We start from the raw sequence: 16,060 nt of genomic DNA, 5'->3' as shown, positions 1-16,060 counted from the left end.
ATGACTGAATACACTTCTCTATCCGGAATGCCAGCTCAACTAATATTCTCAGAAACGGAAAACCAAACTACAAACATTTCTTTTCTAGTGACTAATTTTCTGGTGACATTAAACTTCTGATGTAATTGTACAAAAAAGTCATGCTTGCCGGTAAGTACTGCAATGGATTTATAACACAAAAGGTTTTCACATTGTTCCAGCCCGCACAAAAAAACCCCAAAACCCTGAAGATTTTTGCCCTGTTCAAGCACAACGCACAGAGGAATGAAAATTTTAATACCCTACTTTATAAATGTGAGGGATTGCACATGTGATCCCTTGCCTTAGTTCTGCTGCTATTGCCTAAATACTAGGCAAATGCAGTGGCGTACCTACCATAGGGCTGCAGGTGCTCACAGCCCCGGATGTAGCCATGGCTAGGGGTGCCGCTGTGGTGCTCAGCCACTGTGTTCTTCCACCTGAAACCTTTTCTCATAATTTGGGCAACATTTGGGAAAATAGCAGCAGGCAGTGCAGGGGACTGTACTACTTCCTGCGCTAGATGTAGCATCCCACCCCCTTCCTGTCCTGTGGGCAATGTGTCTCCTCGCTCTCTACACACAGCCTGCACTGAGTGAATGTGCAGAGCAGCAGGGTGAGTAGAGAGAATGATTGCTGTTCTTCAGCTAGGACATTAGAAGGAATAGGTAGCAGGATGTGTCCAGTGCTTCAGAAGTTGCCTGTCATTAGTAGCCATGTGCACTGGCTGCTGTAAAACCTGGGTGCTCTGGACTATTGATTATTTATCCTGATCAGAGTAATTAATCAATAATGCAGCTCAGTCTGCTGTTGCAGAAGCCAATGATACAGGTGCTGACAGCCAACTTCTGTGGTGAGCAGAGAAGCAAGGTCCAGGCAGTTTAGATTAGCTTGATTGCAGGTAGTCTTACCTCTTTTCCCAGCTCCCCCTCCCACCCTGTTTTTTCCCAATGACCCTTTCCTCTTTTCAGATCTTAGTGGCTTCTTTTAACCGGTTCAGCACCGCAGTGCCGAAAATCTCATGCATCCGAGCAACAATCACCTCCCATTCATTCGCCAATAACTTTATTGCTACTTATCACAATGAATTGATCTATATCTTGTTTTTTCCGCCACTAATTAGGCTTCCTTTGGGTGGTACATTTTGCTAAGAATTATTCTTTTCTAAATCCATTTTAACAGGAAGATTAAGAAAGAAATGAAAAAAATTAATTATTTCTCAGTTTTTGGCCAGTATAGTTTATAATTAATATACACTACCGTAATTAAAACTCATGTATTTTATTTGCCCATCTGTCCCGGGTATTACACCGTTTAAATTATGTCCCTATCACTATTTATGGCGCCGATATTTTATTTAGAAATAAAGGTGCATTTTTTCAATTTGCGTCCATCACTACTTATAAGCTTATAATTTAAAATAATATAATAACATATTCTCTTGACATGCATATTTAAAAAGTTCAGACCCTTGGGAAACTATTTAAGTTGTTTTTGTTTTTGTTTTTATTGTATTTCTTTTTTCTTAGTAAAAAATGTATGTGAGTAATTTTTGGTGTGGGAGGGAAACAGCCAATTTTAAATGTAAAAATCAGATAATTGTTTATTGAAAAATGTATGTGGGTGCAGTTTACTATTTGGCCACAAGATGGCCACAGTGAAAAAAGTCCTGGATGCGAACGATCTCGCATCCAAGAACTAAAAGAACAGGGAGAAGTTTCCTGGGGGGCAGAAATACCATGCTCTCTCAATAGAAAGCGTCGGTTTTTCTGCGGGGAAGTTAGATCGGTGAATGGGAATTATATTCCCATTCACTGATTGGGGGCTAGCGGCGGGAGCGATTGCGCGCACCACGCGGCGGTGGCAGCAGAGCCTATCTGGACGAACTTACTCGTCCAGATATGCCGAACTGGTTAACAACATGCCCCTGCCAAATAGCACTGGTGATGTCTGCAGTCCTGGTAAGAGGTCTTTCTGCCATTTCTCCTCTCCCACTAGGCTCTCTGTCTTGTATCTCTACCTCTTTATCCCCCTTCTCCTATGCACCCCCCTCTTTCGTATGTCACCCTTTTCTGACTGACCTAATCATAGTACAGTCATGGTCTGATGTCCTACCATATTATTATTGTGTATTTATATATCACTGACATATTCTGCACCACTGTATAGTTGTGGGGGACACCTTAGAAGTCCTAAATATTTTGAATGATTTTGAATGGCAGCCTGAATTCCATCTAGCATCAATAGATGTAGTGTCGTTGTATAGCCGCATCTGCCATCCAGACGGCCTAAGAGCAATAAGGGATTTTCTTCCAGAATTACAATTACAGGAACCTATGGAGTGGTTCGTGGCAGCGGGTCTGGAGTTTGTCCTCACCAGAAACTCGTTCCTCTTTGACCGCCAGTGGTACCATCAGGAGGTCGGCACGGCTATGGGGACCCCTGTGGCCCCTACGTATGCCGGCCTCTTCATGGGCCACTGGGAGGCCAATAACATCTATTCCTTGAGGAACGGGTTTCTGGAGCGGATTAAACTCTGGATCTGCTTTATTGATGACATTTTAATTGTCTGGCAGGGCACCAAGGATGAGTTCGAATCATTTATGAGATATCTGAACAATAATGATGTCAATATGGCATTCACCCACAATTGGGGAGACCAACAAATGGTCTTTCTTGATTTAGAAATTGAGGTAAGGAATGGGGGCCTTCTAACAAAAACGTTTAGAAAAGAGACAGCGGTTAATTCTCTGTTAAGTGCAACTAGCTATCATCCCCTGACTACTATCAAGAGTCTCCCCTATAGCCAGTTTCTCCGCTTGAGGAGGAATGCCAGCACTTGGGAGGACTTCCTCAGTCAATCTGAGGATTTGAGGGATAGATTAAAAAAGAGGGGCTACCAAGAAGTGATGATCAATCAGGCTTTTGAGAAAGCAGCAAACAGAGATAGGCGATCGCTGTTAACTCCAAAAAGAAGGTCTCAGAGGGGTCCATCAAACCGCTTCTATATGCATTTTTCATATTCACCCATGTATGAAAACATCAAAAAATCTATTAAAAATAATTGGTGGATTATCAAGCAGGATAAACTATTGCAAGATAGGAGTAGTGTTCCACCGTGTGTGTCCTATAAGAGGGCCCCAAATTTGAAGGACAAGTTAACTCACAGCGAATTTATAAGTCCAATTGGTTTGACCTGGCTTGGTGACATGCGTCCGACTGGCAATTTCAAGTGCCATCATTGCTCTTGTTGTAATTTTTTGTTGGAGGGGGGGCGATTCACACACTGTGGTCGATCCTGCAAGATCAAACAGTTTATAAACTGTAGAACCCGGGGTGTAATTTACGCCCTAACATGTCCATGTATGCGTATTTATGTGGGGGAGACCACTAATATGCTCAAGGACCGCTATCAAGCCCATTGCAGATCGATACACAGTGGTGAGGGCTCTCCTCGTGTTATTGAACATATGCGGCAGATGCACGCCGGAGATGTCACCAAACTCAGGTTTTTGGGTCTTGAGCAGGTGAAAAGGGACAGAAGAGGGGGTGATTGGCATAGGAAATTACTCCAAAGGGAAAGCTATTGGATCTCATTTTTCGATGCTGTAGGTCCCCTTGGACTGAACGAGAGAAACAATCTCTCAGTCTTTATTTGATTAGATGTGCTGTATAGGGTGATATGTGTGTTTTTATATAACTCTATCTTTATTGATAATGTGTATGCATTTGAAATAGGTTTTTAATGAAATTCTATAAATATTTCTCCTTTTAGGTCTGGATCACACCGGGTCCACCGTATATTGAGGGGTGGTGAGTTGAATTAATGGCGATTGTGATCATTTAATTGTTCATTATAATTACTGAATTCTCTTCATCTAGTAGGAATGACATCTCTTGTTCTTCCCTGTTTCTTCTCCTCCCTTCCCCTCTTAAAAAAGCTTCTCTTCTATGCTCAAGTGGACTAGGTGTGATCTCAGACCTGTGGGAAGCTTTTAATATGCTCCGGTGGCAGTATCAATCCCCTTATGGGTAGTTAATTATGGTTGAGTATGCTATATTTTCTCTGGCCACAAGATGGAGCCAGTAGGCTCCTCAACCTATTTACCATGTAATAACTTTGGTCGCATGATGTGACGCCTATGCTTACAACGGGTCGCATACGCTGACGTTGTTTCGTGGGTAGGGCGTCAACCCATTAGGTTTTTTCCTATGGATGCGTACTTCCGGTCGCGTGCGCCGGATGTGACGTTTTTACACCACTCGTAAATCCGGAAGTGGAGGCTTTAGAGTCTTAGCGTGCGTTCCAAGCAACGGACACTCGGCCCCATGACGAGGGTTGATTGATTCGCCACCTGGGTAAGATATACATTATTTAAGTAGAGATTGTGGAGGTAAGCGATTGGTCCTGATGATGCGCCACATGTGCTAAGGCGCGAAACGGCTGTAGACCCTTTACTGCCTGTACCTCTCTCCAAGATGCTGGTCTGTAACGTTTGTTTATGATTTTAAACTGAAGCAATAAATTGATGTTTTAGCCGGATGTGCACCGTCGCTGTTTCTCTACCCCTAACTGTATAGAGTACAGAGTTTCATAACAGTTAGCTACGTCCACATCCTGACGACTCCTTTTCCCCAAAAATCCCAAAATTTGCAGCGACACGCTCAGCGCCCCATCAACCCTCCCATCAAAAAAAAATTGGCTGGGGTTTTTTGAGGGTTTTTTTGTGGGGGGGGGGGTCTTTAAATAATCAGCATCGGGTGTCAAATGCCCTAGGTACGCCACTGGGCAAATTAATAAACATACAAATTAAAGCGGACCTGAACTCTTCCACAGCACAAAATGAAAAGTCTATACTCCACGTATTGTTGCTGAAAAAAAGTATCTGTTTTGTAAGTTGTGTTTGGTCAGCCAGATCAAAGTGTCCAATTAGATCTCATCAGCAGGTGTGAAACAGAGCTGTGAGCTCTGTCTAATAAGTAAACACTTAGGGCCCTTTCACACTGGCACAGTATGGTGTGGCATTTTACTGCAGCCTACTGCTAGGGCAATGTAAGTCTATGGGGTAGTTCACATTGCCTGCAGTGCACTACGCCGGAAGTACCAAGAGTATATCTAAGTTATCATGCGGCGAAGTGCAGCAGACCGGAAGTCGTGTAAGTCTATGGTGACTCGCAGTTTGTTTTTTTTTAAAAGCTGCAAGTTTTACGCGTCACGTATGCACTGAAGTGTATTCTAGCAATAACCCTTCCACTCACGTCATCAACTCAACCACAGGAAGTGAGCAGGCCAAGCACTTCCTACTTGGCCTGCTGCCAGATGGGGATTACCGTGTACTTAACGCGGTAATCCCCAAAGGCCTGGTTTTGGTGGTGCGGTGTGCCTTCCAGCCCGCACAGCTACCGCCAATATTCAGTGTGAAACTGGCCTGATGCTTAACCCTTTCTGTGCTCTTAGGAATATTAAAACTTCAGGTTTTTTTTTAAAGATTCCCATAAATTGTAATTAAGATTTGTATTCCCCTAAAGCTTTTCATGCTGTGACTATTCTTTTCATGCTGTGACTAGCAGAGAGGAAGGTCTAAATTTAGTTTCACTTTTAAATGCAAGCTTTTGCTTGTTTGGAGCCATGGACAGCTGCTGCTTCACCACAGCATAGGTTAGTTGAGCTGAATAGGGAAATAGTGCATATTGTTCTATATAGTGCTTGCCAGAGGACAACCTGCCTGCGCACTAATCAAACAGATGTTCAGAGGCCAAGCAGAGCAATGGCAACAATGTCACTTTTGACAGCACTCACATATCCAAGAGCATGGACAGTGTGTCAAAAATACTGAGTTTTTATTTCCCCTAAAGTTTTAAATATAGCACTTATAAATAGGTAGGGGCTCAGAATTTCAATTACATACTTAGAAGGGGGTGGATGTTTGTGAGTCCCCGTATTAGGGCTCTGAGATTCCACTACTAGCCAGTCCTGCCCCCTGCCTTTCCTCCACAGGGCCAAGTCTCACCTTCCTGGAGTCCAAGGTGGTGAGACAAGGGCAATTTGCAAAGGAGGGGAGGTGGGGTGGTATAATTCAGGTGGCGCAATCCACCTCAGTGTACTCTGCAATTTCTGGGTGTTATCAGCCTGCATAGAAGACAAGATGTGAATGGGGTTAAAATGAAAGAGATGCTTTTTTACATTTCTTTCTTCAATAAAAAAATATTTTTATCTGTTTTTAAGCGGCTTCAATGGTCAATAGGGATGGGTAATGCCATGCAAATAACTTTGAGTTGGTACAGGATTAAAAAATTTTGAATGCAAATTTAAGCAGCTTGAAAATTCACTACTATATAGTAGTGAAGCATCTCTACAGTTTTAGGTCATAAAACCACAGAACTGTAGAGATGCTTCACTACTATATAGTGGTGAATTTTCAAGCTGCTTAAATTTGCATTCAATATTTTTTAATCCTGTATCAACTCGAAGTTATTTGCATGGCATTAACCATCCCTACTAATTGTACATATAGGGCTTGATTCACTAAACCGTGATAACTCATATCACGTCGTTTTCACATGCATTTTTGCGTTTGTGCGCAATCATCACTTTTTGCACGCAATCGCGAATTTTCATGCGAAAACGAATGCGGTTTCACACAAAAAATCGTGATTGCGCGTGAACATTTTCGATCTCGCACAAACGCGAAAATGCGCACAAAAATGCCTGTGATATGAGTTATCACGGTTTAGTGAATCAAGCCCATAGTCCATTTCTGCCACTGCAATAATGAAGCACCATGGAATATGCTGGCACTATACAAATCTATAACAATATAATGTATATCATTGTAGCCTTGTTTATTCTTAAATGCCAGTGTAAGGGATAATTAGTAAAAGATGAGTGGGCCATGATTTGGAAAATAAATGCGTCTTTTTCTCATGAATGCCGCATGGTGTGCCTGACTGGAAATGTGAATAAGGTGTGACAGGAAATGTGAGAAAGGCGGGACTGGAAATGTGAGGAAGGCGAGACTGGAAATGTGAGGAAGGCGAGACTGGAAATGTGAGGAAGGCGAGACTGGAAATGTGAGGAAGGCGAGACTGGAAATGTGAGGAAGGCGAGACTGGAAATGTGAGGGAGGCGGGACTGGAAATGTGAGGAAGGCGAGACTGGAAGTGTGAGGAAGGCGGGACTGGAAATGTGAGGAAGGCGAGACTGGAAATGTGAGGAAGGTAGAACTGGAAATGTGAGGAAGGCAGTACTGGAAATGTGAGGAAGGGGGGACTGGAAATGTGAGGAAGGCAGAACTGGAAATGTGAGGAAGGCAGGACTGGAAATGTGAGGAAGGCAGGACTGGAAATGTGAGGAAGGCAGGACTGGAAATGTGAGGAAGGGGGGACTGGAAATGTGAGGAAGGCAGAACTGGAAATGTGAGGAAGGCAGGACTGGAAATGTGAGGAAGGCGAGACTGGAAATGTGAGGAAGGCAGGACTGGAAATGTGAGGAAGGCAGGACTGGAAATGTGAGGAAGGCGAGTTTGGAAATGTGAGGAAGGCGAGACTGGAAATGTGAGGAAGGCGGGAGTGGAAATGTGAGGAAGGCGAGACTGGAAGTGTGTACGGAGTGTGTACACTGCCATATTCGGAGATCCAGCAGGGTTCTGGGACCCAATGGAACTCTCTGCACCTTCACTTCCATTGGAGCAGAAGTGTCGGCTGCAGGAAAGGTAGTAAGATTCACAATCATTTTGGTTTTTTTCCAGCAAGCAACACTTCCATTCAACAAGCAAGCTGCAGGCCCTGTGCATCCTTACAGGGAAGTGTGTTGACTCATAACGGCATAGTATAAAAATAATAACCACACACTGGGAATATTTACAGCTTCGAGAAAATCGGTACTCCTAAAATAATAACTTAAACAAATGCTTCACCGAATGCAGCTTGTATTTTCTACTTAAATTTAAACATCTCTGCATGAATGATTTCCTTTAAATATCTTGTAATGGCAAGTGGCACTTGTAGAAATGATGGTTTGAAGTGAGTGCAGAAAGTGTTTTCTGTATACTTAGAAGTCAAGCATGTTTAGTAGAGATGTGATAAATTCAAACAGCAAGAGACAACAGTAGCAGGCATTATTGACAGGTTCTCAATTCATGTTCTTTGTGTAAATGCCACACACTGAGCCTTCCTTCTATTTAGCTCAATGGCTGAATGCATATCAACTCTGACAAATACACCCCTACATACTGTAAGCTGGAGCAACTTTAGGTAGAGTACACCTTTAAAGAGATCCTGTCAGAAAAGGAACATTTTGAGACACTTGAGTTTGTTGCTGGCCAAAAGGCATGTTTTTTGTTGGTATTATTGACCTGACGAAGCTGGAAATGCCCAAGAAATGCGCTGTCTGCAATATACTCTTGAAAATTTCAAATGAGTTACAGTGGCTACTTTGTCATCCTCAGGAGAGGCAAGTCAACTACACCTCTCCCTTTTAAATGGTTTTAATTGTTTTATAATCATTTTTGTGTGACTCCATCGACCAATTAGAAAAGAGACATGGTCATGGTTTTAAATGACCACCATTTTGGGAGATACCACAAAACAGTAAATTATGCCACATAGGGAACCCTTGAATGTATATAAATAAAGGCATGGGAGAAACTTCAAGGCAGATCTAAGGTCTCTACAATGAAGCACAGAAAAACATGGGTGGGATACTTGTCACACGCCCCCTAGTGGCCAGACCGCACAATGCCCTCCAATCGGTTTCAGCACACCAAGGCCGGAGGATCCTTTTGTTTACCTGGATTCCCATGGACCCTGGAGCTCGGACCTTTCTCCACCAGTCCTGGCTCTGTATGCTTCAGCTGCCAGAAGCGCAGGGTCCCATCTGTCCCATCTGCCTGCATCCACCATAGATCCCTGCACATCAACTGGACTGATGACCGGACGCAGGGGTGTTTTTCAATCTGCAGCCCCATGGACTCTGGACTCTGCCTCTGTCTCTCTCTTCTTGCCTTGGTCTTCTCTTCGTCTCTCTTAGCTATCCTTTCTCTCTCTCTTTCTTCGTCTCTCTTAGCTATTCTTTCTCTCTCTCTCTTTCTCTATCCACTCTTTCCATGACACACTGCGGGGCATCTGGAGCTGCTGTGGAGTGAGCGAGCGCTGTCGATAGTTGGCAGGCTGCTCCCCTCACATAGCACTCCAGATTTCCCCACGCGTCCTTCACGACAGTTACTGGTAATATGTATATATAGGTATATGCTTAATTGTACTACTGTACCTGATTGTATGTGTTGAATTTGCATGCATGTGTTTGTACCATCTCCGACCCTGTATGAGCCAAAAATAATTCCAGGTACAACCCCCGTTGTATTTGGCGAAATAAAGATTGTGACTCTGATCTGTGGTTGCAATCGGAGCACAGAAACCACTGGAATTTTGGCAGCAGACAGACCAGAGGGAGGCGTGCGATCTATCAAACACAAAATACTAGGCTGCCACCATCTCTGTTCCCATGGGACAGAGACTCCCACTGACTGGCTGAATCTAGACCTGCAAATAAAACGGTTAAACACTCTCTATTTTATCTAGCTATCAACAATAGTAGCGACTCTTCAGAAGCTAGAATTCGGTTTGTGCGGCTGAATAGCAGGGGTAGCTGAACAAATAAAATTACTTTTTAGTCGTTTTATTATTAATGCAATATAAATACTTAATATACACAGAAAATCATTAAAATCAACAATTGTAGAGACATTAGTAGCGCAGTATGAAAATAAAAATGGAAGAAAATACATATACTTAAGGTCAGGTGAAATATGTCCTTTCTGGGAAAACATGTGCAGTTATTTGTTTCAGTTCAGAAGTCAAAGTTCAGACAAGATGGCCGCTACTCTTCCTCAAAGCAGCGGCAGGTTCCCATGAAGATGGAATTAGAGGAATAAAGGAGGAGTCCCTGGCAGGCACTTTTGAATAATCCACAGTTTTGGGTGGGGTCTCAGGGTCAGCCCAGGGGCTGGACAGGGTGCGGTTCACGGTTCATGGATTTCTGGTGCCCACCAAATATGACATTTTTCATATCTCGGCTTACGCTTCCTGCACACACATAACAGTTACAGAATCATATTCCTCAGAACATGACAGTTCATATGACATCAAACTTGGGTGCTTTCGCATGCCCGGTTATGAAGTAGCGGAATACCTCGGGTTCTGGGTATGTCAGTGGCCTCAATTTAATATTAAAATATTCACTAGATCCGGACCAGCAGAATGAGATAACTTTCATACCTCTCATATGAACGGTATTCCTTAAACCGGCTAAAAATCATAAACTCTGTATTTCTAAGCGGTCTGCATGGCTCCGCTGTGTCTGAGCCCTGCTGTGGAGGGCTCAGTTTGCTAGGTTCATTAAATGGTATCCTTTTTCAAATGGCAGGTTTACACTAAGCTGTGATCTGCCTGTGACAAGAAATCCTTTGTTCCTTGCTAATTAAACAAACCTTGGGACAGTCAGAGACAAAAGAGTTCCTCTAGCAGCTATGTGTAACGATCGGTGTCAGCACACAGAGAGAATCTGATTATTGGTGATCTGCAGAATCACCAATAATACCGATATAGTACTAACCTCTGGACACCTTTATAGTGTGAGTGTTTGGTGCAACAGTAATGACTTTGAGTAAGACCACCCGAGGAGCAGGTGGTCTTTGGCAGTACGGGCGATACTGCCTTTTGGTAGGAACAGAGACCTTCCAGTAGCCTGAGAACTCCAAAGGGGTGGAGTTTCAGGGTAAGGTAGGCTGAACCTGTGAGTGAGTGACACCTGAGGGTGATAGTCACTACCAGGTCTGGAGACTATCTCTTAACGAGAGAGATAGCTCTCGAGGTCGGGCAAGCCAGGTCGACAACACACAGACAGATAAGGTACAAAGACAGAAGACTGATTCGGTATCCTAAGCGAGCAGGGTTTGGCAACAGGTAATCAGATATGCGAGGTACCGAATCAGAAAGCAGAGGGAAAGTCAGAAATGCAATAGGTCATAACAGATATCAAACAATGCCTAGTCTTGGGTGTGAGGTCCGTGGTGTCTACACCCTGGAACTAGTCTGAAGTATAACAAAATGATAACACAAGTTCCCTAGTCTTGGGTGTGAGGTCCGTGGTCTCTACACCCTGGAACTAGTCTGAAGTATAACAGAATAATACACAGAGGAAATCTGGCTCAGTGTGAATTCCCAGGTCCTACTGGTTCTAACACACTGTTGGATCTGACTAAGGTCTGAGTGCTTCCACATAAGTGTTTGCAATGGCAGACAACCAGCAACTGACAAGCAACCTGAATATATAGTTGCAGGACTCTGCCGCCCCGCCCGAGCCACTCAGCCAATCAGGAGTCCAGCAGGAATCAGCTGATCGTCCTGATCAGCTGATACATCTCCTGCTGGTATAAAAGGTCTGACTTCTGGCGTAGCTCCTCAGCCTGTGTGAACTAACAGACCCAGCCACACCAGACGCACGCTGCTGCAGACAAACCGCCGCGCTGGACGTGGAATCAGCCGCCTTGCCGCCAGTACACGCGGCGGCTTTTCCGCGTTTTCTCACAGTATGAAAGCTAGATTTCCAAAAGAAGACCCCAGGCTGACAGACTGCTACCCCTAGACATAAAATCTTGATCTGGCAACGCAACAATAATCGGTGCAGGAAACCGATTGCGTTTGCGTTTTCTGGTCTCACGGCTCTTCCGTGACAATACTGAACTGGAGACCCACAAAAACGTCATGCAAGATAGGGATGAAGAGGACATTGGGAGACATAATAATGCATTTATATTTTAAATAAGCTAGTTTAAGGTTTTTTTTTTAGATTAAAGATTTAAAAAAATTTTTGCGGGTTGTTTTATTTCTTGTAACATTTGTGGTCAATGGGTAAGGCATATGACAAAACTCCCCTATACTCAGTGAGGTGCCTTTCACACTGGCAGAGCGCAATGGAATGGATGCGAGTGGATCCTCTGATAAGCAATAGGATGTGGGACCCAAACTTGCATTCTGTTCACAGGATTGTGGGAAGTCTTTTTTTTTTTTTTTGTTGCTACAGTAACAAGCGTATCTCAAAATGCAAGTAACAGAAACTCCCCATTTCATATAAGATAAGGACACTATGATCAGAAGGTAATTGATTCCCCTTTTTAGACAGTGATATAAGCCTGTTATCTTGGTGATGTTTGCTGCAAGAGGGATATTAATCAGTAAAATAAGCAGTAAAAAAAGAATAATAAGAAGAAAAGGGCAAAAGTGATGTTACTTATGGTATCACAGAAAAACAGTGACTATGGTAACAAGCAGAAATATTCATCTCTTTTTTTTATATCACATTTCCCCTACTTTTTTCAGTTAATATGGAGTTTCCTCCCACTTTAATATTACTTTTCTCACCTTGTTTTTAGTTCTTCTTTGCATGCTAGGTTATGCGTTTGTATTACATGAATGAGAAAAAGATAGGTGAGAACTCATGAGACAAATTTAGTGCATAACAGCCTATTCTGTTGTGCATTAGGTCCTTTATCTCTATTAGCAGTTGTGACTGCTAATCATAGCATTTTCACAACATGCCAATTGTTATCTCCTGAGGATAGCTGTCACGCTGTGTCATGTGTGACGCCTGCTGAGAGACTTCTGTGGTACTATCCACAGTGCGCTTCAGCAAAACTTATTCTTTCTTGTATAAAGCTCTTGTGAAGGGTTTCCAGGGCTACTAATCCCAAAACTCTCCCAGATAAGGAACACATTCACTTTATTCGCTGCCATGAAACACCTCCTGTCATTTCCTAGCGGCTCTCACTTTCCTGCTAGTAAAACTGGAGAAGGCTTCCTTCTTGCTGTCATCGGGCTGGTACCTAATTAAAGCAGATTGGTAAGGATGCGGCATGAGGAGCCCCTTACAGTGCTGCATTTAAAGCGGACCTGAACTCAGAACTCCCTCTCTGCTCTAAAAGATAAGCAATAGCATAAGAACCATTAAAGAAAAACATTTGTTTGTTACAGCTGATACAAATCTTGCAATAAATCTGCAGTGTATCTACTTCCTGCTTTCATGGAAGCAGACATGGGGCTAACACCCTGTGTTTACAAATAAGCTGCTCTGCTGAAACAGCCAGGTGACACACCTGAGAGATCAAATTAGAACTTGTGATTAGTCACAGATGAGGGGAGGGATTAAACAGGCTAAACTCTCATTTTTGGTAGATATATTTTTACAGCGTCATTCCAACCAAATCTTGTATCTTTTGTTAGTAAGTTCAGCAGTCATAAGAATTGGCTGTGTTTTTATTGCTGTCTGCGTAGCTTCCTATTTTCTGTGACCTCTATAACCAAAGCAGAATGGGAGAGGAAGTTTAATAGAAATCATATGTACAAAAGAAACTATCCAGCGAGCACCACCAATATAATGTAAGATTGAGCAACTATAAGTAAGGAAACTAGAGTCATATCACCATCATATGTGAGTGTTTAAAAGTTGCTAGAATATCTTTGTCTTGGTGCCTAATCACATGATGAATTACAAGATAGTACCTCACAAGCTGTGGTTTTGGTTTCAGATTCCTGTGCAGGACAGGTGAAGCGCACTGAGTAGTGTATTTTGTGGTGGTGTTCTTTAATTCCACATCTGTCGAGCTTCTACTCCGCCACAATTGAATCTGTCCTCTGCTCCTCCATCCTGGTCTGGTACGCTGGCTATGTCGCCAGCGACAGACATAAACTACAGGGGATCATAAGATCAGCGGAGAAAATCATTGGGAAATTGCTCCCCTCGCTAGATCAACTCTACAACTCCAGACTGTGCTCCAGAGCTCTGAGAATCATCAATGACACATCCCACCCAGGCTTCCGCTTCTTCCAGCGGCTCCCCTTGGGCCGGAGATTCCGGTCTATCTACACCAGGACCGAAAGACATAGAAACAGCTTTTTTTCCCTCAGCTGTCAACTCTTTGAACTCTATGAACTCTCTTATCCGCCCCCTTCAAGTAGCATTCGGTAGTACATGATTGCACTGCTGTACATTTTACATTCTTGAGCTCAAACTCTGTGTAAATATTTATGGTTAAATTGCTGTATTTGTACTCTTATTGTATTGTATGTCTTGCTCCACACCTAGCCCTGTACATGCAAAAAACAATTCTGGGTACGGCCCAGTCGTGCTTCGCAAAATAAAAGATTCTGATTCTGAAAGTGACTGGGAAATCAGGAAAGACAAAAAGGAGGGCGCATTTTGGACTTTAAGGCCCCGTTCACATCTGAGCGGGAATCACGTGATTCCCGCTCACCACAAACTGCTAGCTTTTTTTTTAAACGCCTAGACCATGTATTCCTATGGCAATGTTCTCACTGCCACGATCGCGGGCGTTTTGCGATTAGCGATAATCGCAAATGCGTTACCTGCAGCTTTTTGGCGGCGATTCTGGAGAGATGGCAATTAGCATGTATGGAACCGCTAATCGTGATTGTTCCTAAAATGCTACTTTGTTCAGTGATTTTTCCACGTTAATCGTGGAAAGATCACTCCTGCAAAACGCTAGTGGTAATCGCTAGCGTTTTGCGATTTTAGATGTAAACGGGGCCTAATAAAGAAATGGGCCAGCCGGCCAAAGAATGATCTCAAAAGCATAATGAGAGTAGAGATTATTATTATTATTATTTATTGTATTTATAAAGCGCCAACATATTACGCAGCGCTTCACAATAGATAAAAGGGTTAACATACAAGGTAGGACATACAGGAAACTCACAACAAAACAAGATCATGCAAATGATTTGATAATACAGTGTCATAGGTCAAAATAGAGATTGTTCTAGTCCACAAAAGGGGTGATTGTCAGTAATATTGCATAATCAAGGTGGAAACACTAAGAGAGAGGGCCCTGCCAGAGGCTTACAATCTAAAGGGTGGGGGTGGAGACAATAGGTGCATCTGTTGAGAGGGTGTCTAACAGAACATATTATGGTGCTGGTGTAGGGGGGTATGCGAGCATGAAAGGGTGAGTCTTGAGAGCGTGTGTGAAGGTATTAAACGTGAGGGCGAGTCTGGTGGCTGGAGGGAGCGAGTTCCAGAGAGCAGCTTATTGCGGGTGGACCTGGCACTCCAGAGGCCACAGGAAACAGGGAGCGAATGCCTAGGGGTAGGATGGATAGGAATAAGGTTATGCCGAGGGTGTGTGTGGGTAGAACAAAAAATTGAGACGGCACACCACTGGCTGCAAAACCCTTGCTGTACCAAGTGGACGAAAACACCACATGTCACGGACACAACCATCCCTCACCAGGTGCCAAACAGCAATGAAAAGCACACACACAGGCACAAACACACTCCACACGCGAGCACCCCACCCATCATGGCTCCACCCCTGGAGCCACCAACTCCCAAGTCATTACAAAATCCAAAGGTCACATGGCACCCCTTCACGGCTACCAACAAACAACAACTGACCGCACTCCAGGCACTTCCAAAAAAGGACTGCCACGGGACCACCTGTGAAAAAAACACGTGGCCACAACCTCAAACCATTTGCTTGCTATCTGCTATAAAAGCTCACCACTGCAGTCTCAGACAGATATATAATTTTGGCATTTGACTGAGATAGACAGGATCCATTTGTAAGTGAACTGTGTGGGTTGGCACTTTTGATCAATCTACCTATATTATGTCTCACATCATCTGGGCACAGCCAGCACCACCATAGGCTGTAATAGGAATTACAGCTATATCGGCGCTCAGTGAGTAATTTGGACGCTCTCAAAAGATGGAGCACAAATTACTATGAAACTGTAATTCAGCCCCCAGGAATAGCTGGAAGCCGAATTACATCTTTCCCCAACTATCCATGGCGACCTGGAGGGGGAATATTAATTAGTGCTGCCGGGACTTGTGCAGGAGCCAGGTGAGACATTTTTCGACCCTGCGTCCAAGATCTCCCGGCAGCTTAACCCCTTCCCGACCGCCTAAGGCTGATAGGCGTCGGGAAGGTGGCAGTCCCAGGACCGCCTTACGCCGAAAGGCATC

This window comes from Hyperolius riggenbachi, chromosome 7, assembly GCF_040937935.1.
Source record: "Hyperolius riggenbachi isolate aHypRig1 chromosome 7, aHypRig1.pri, whole genome shotgun sequence".
Taxonomy (NCBI): Eukaryota; Metazoa; Chordata; class Amphibia; order Anura; family Hyperoliidae; genus Hyperolius; species Hyperolius riggenbachi.
Note: the sequence above shows the minus strand (reverse complement) of the source record.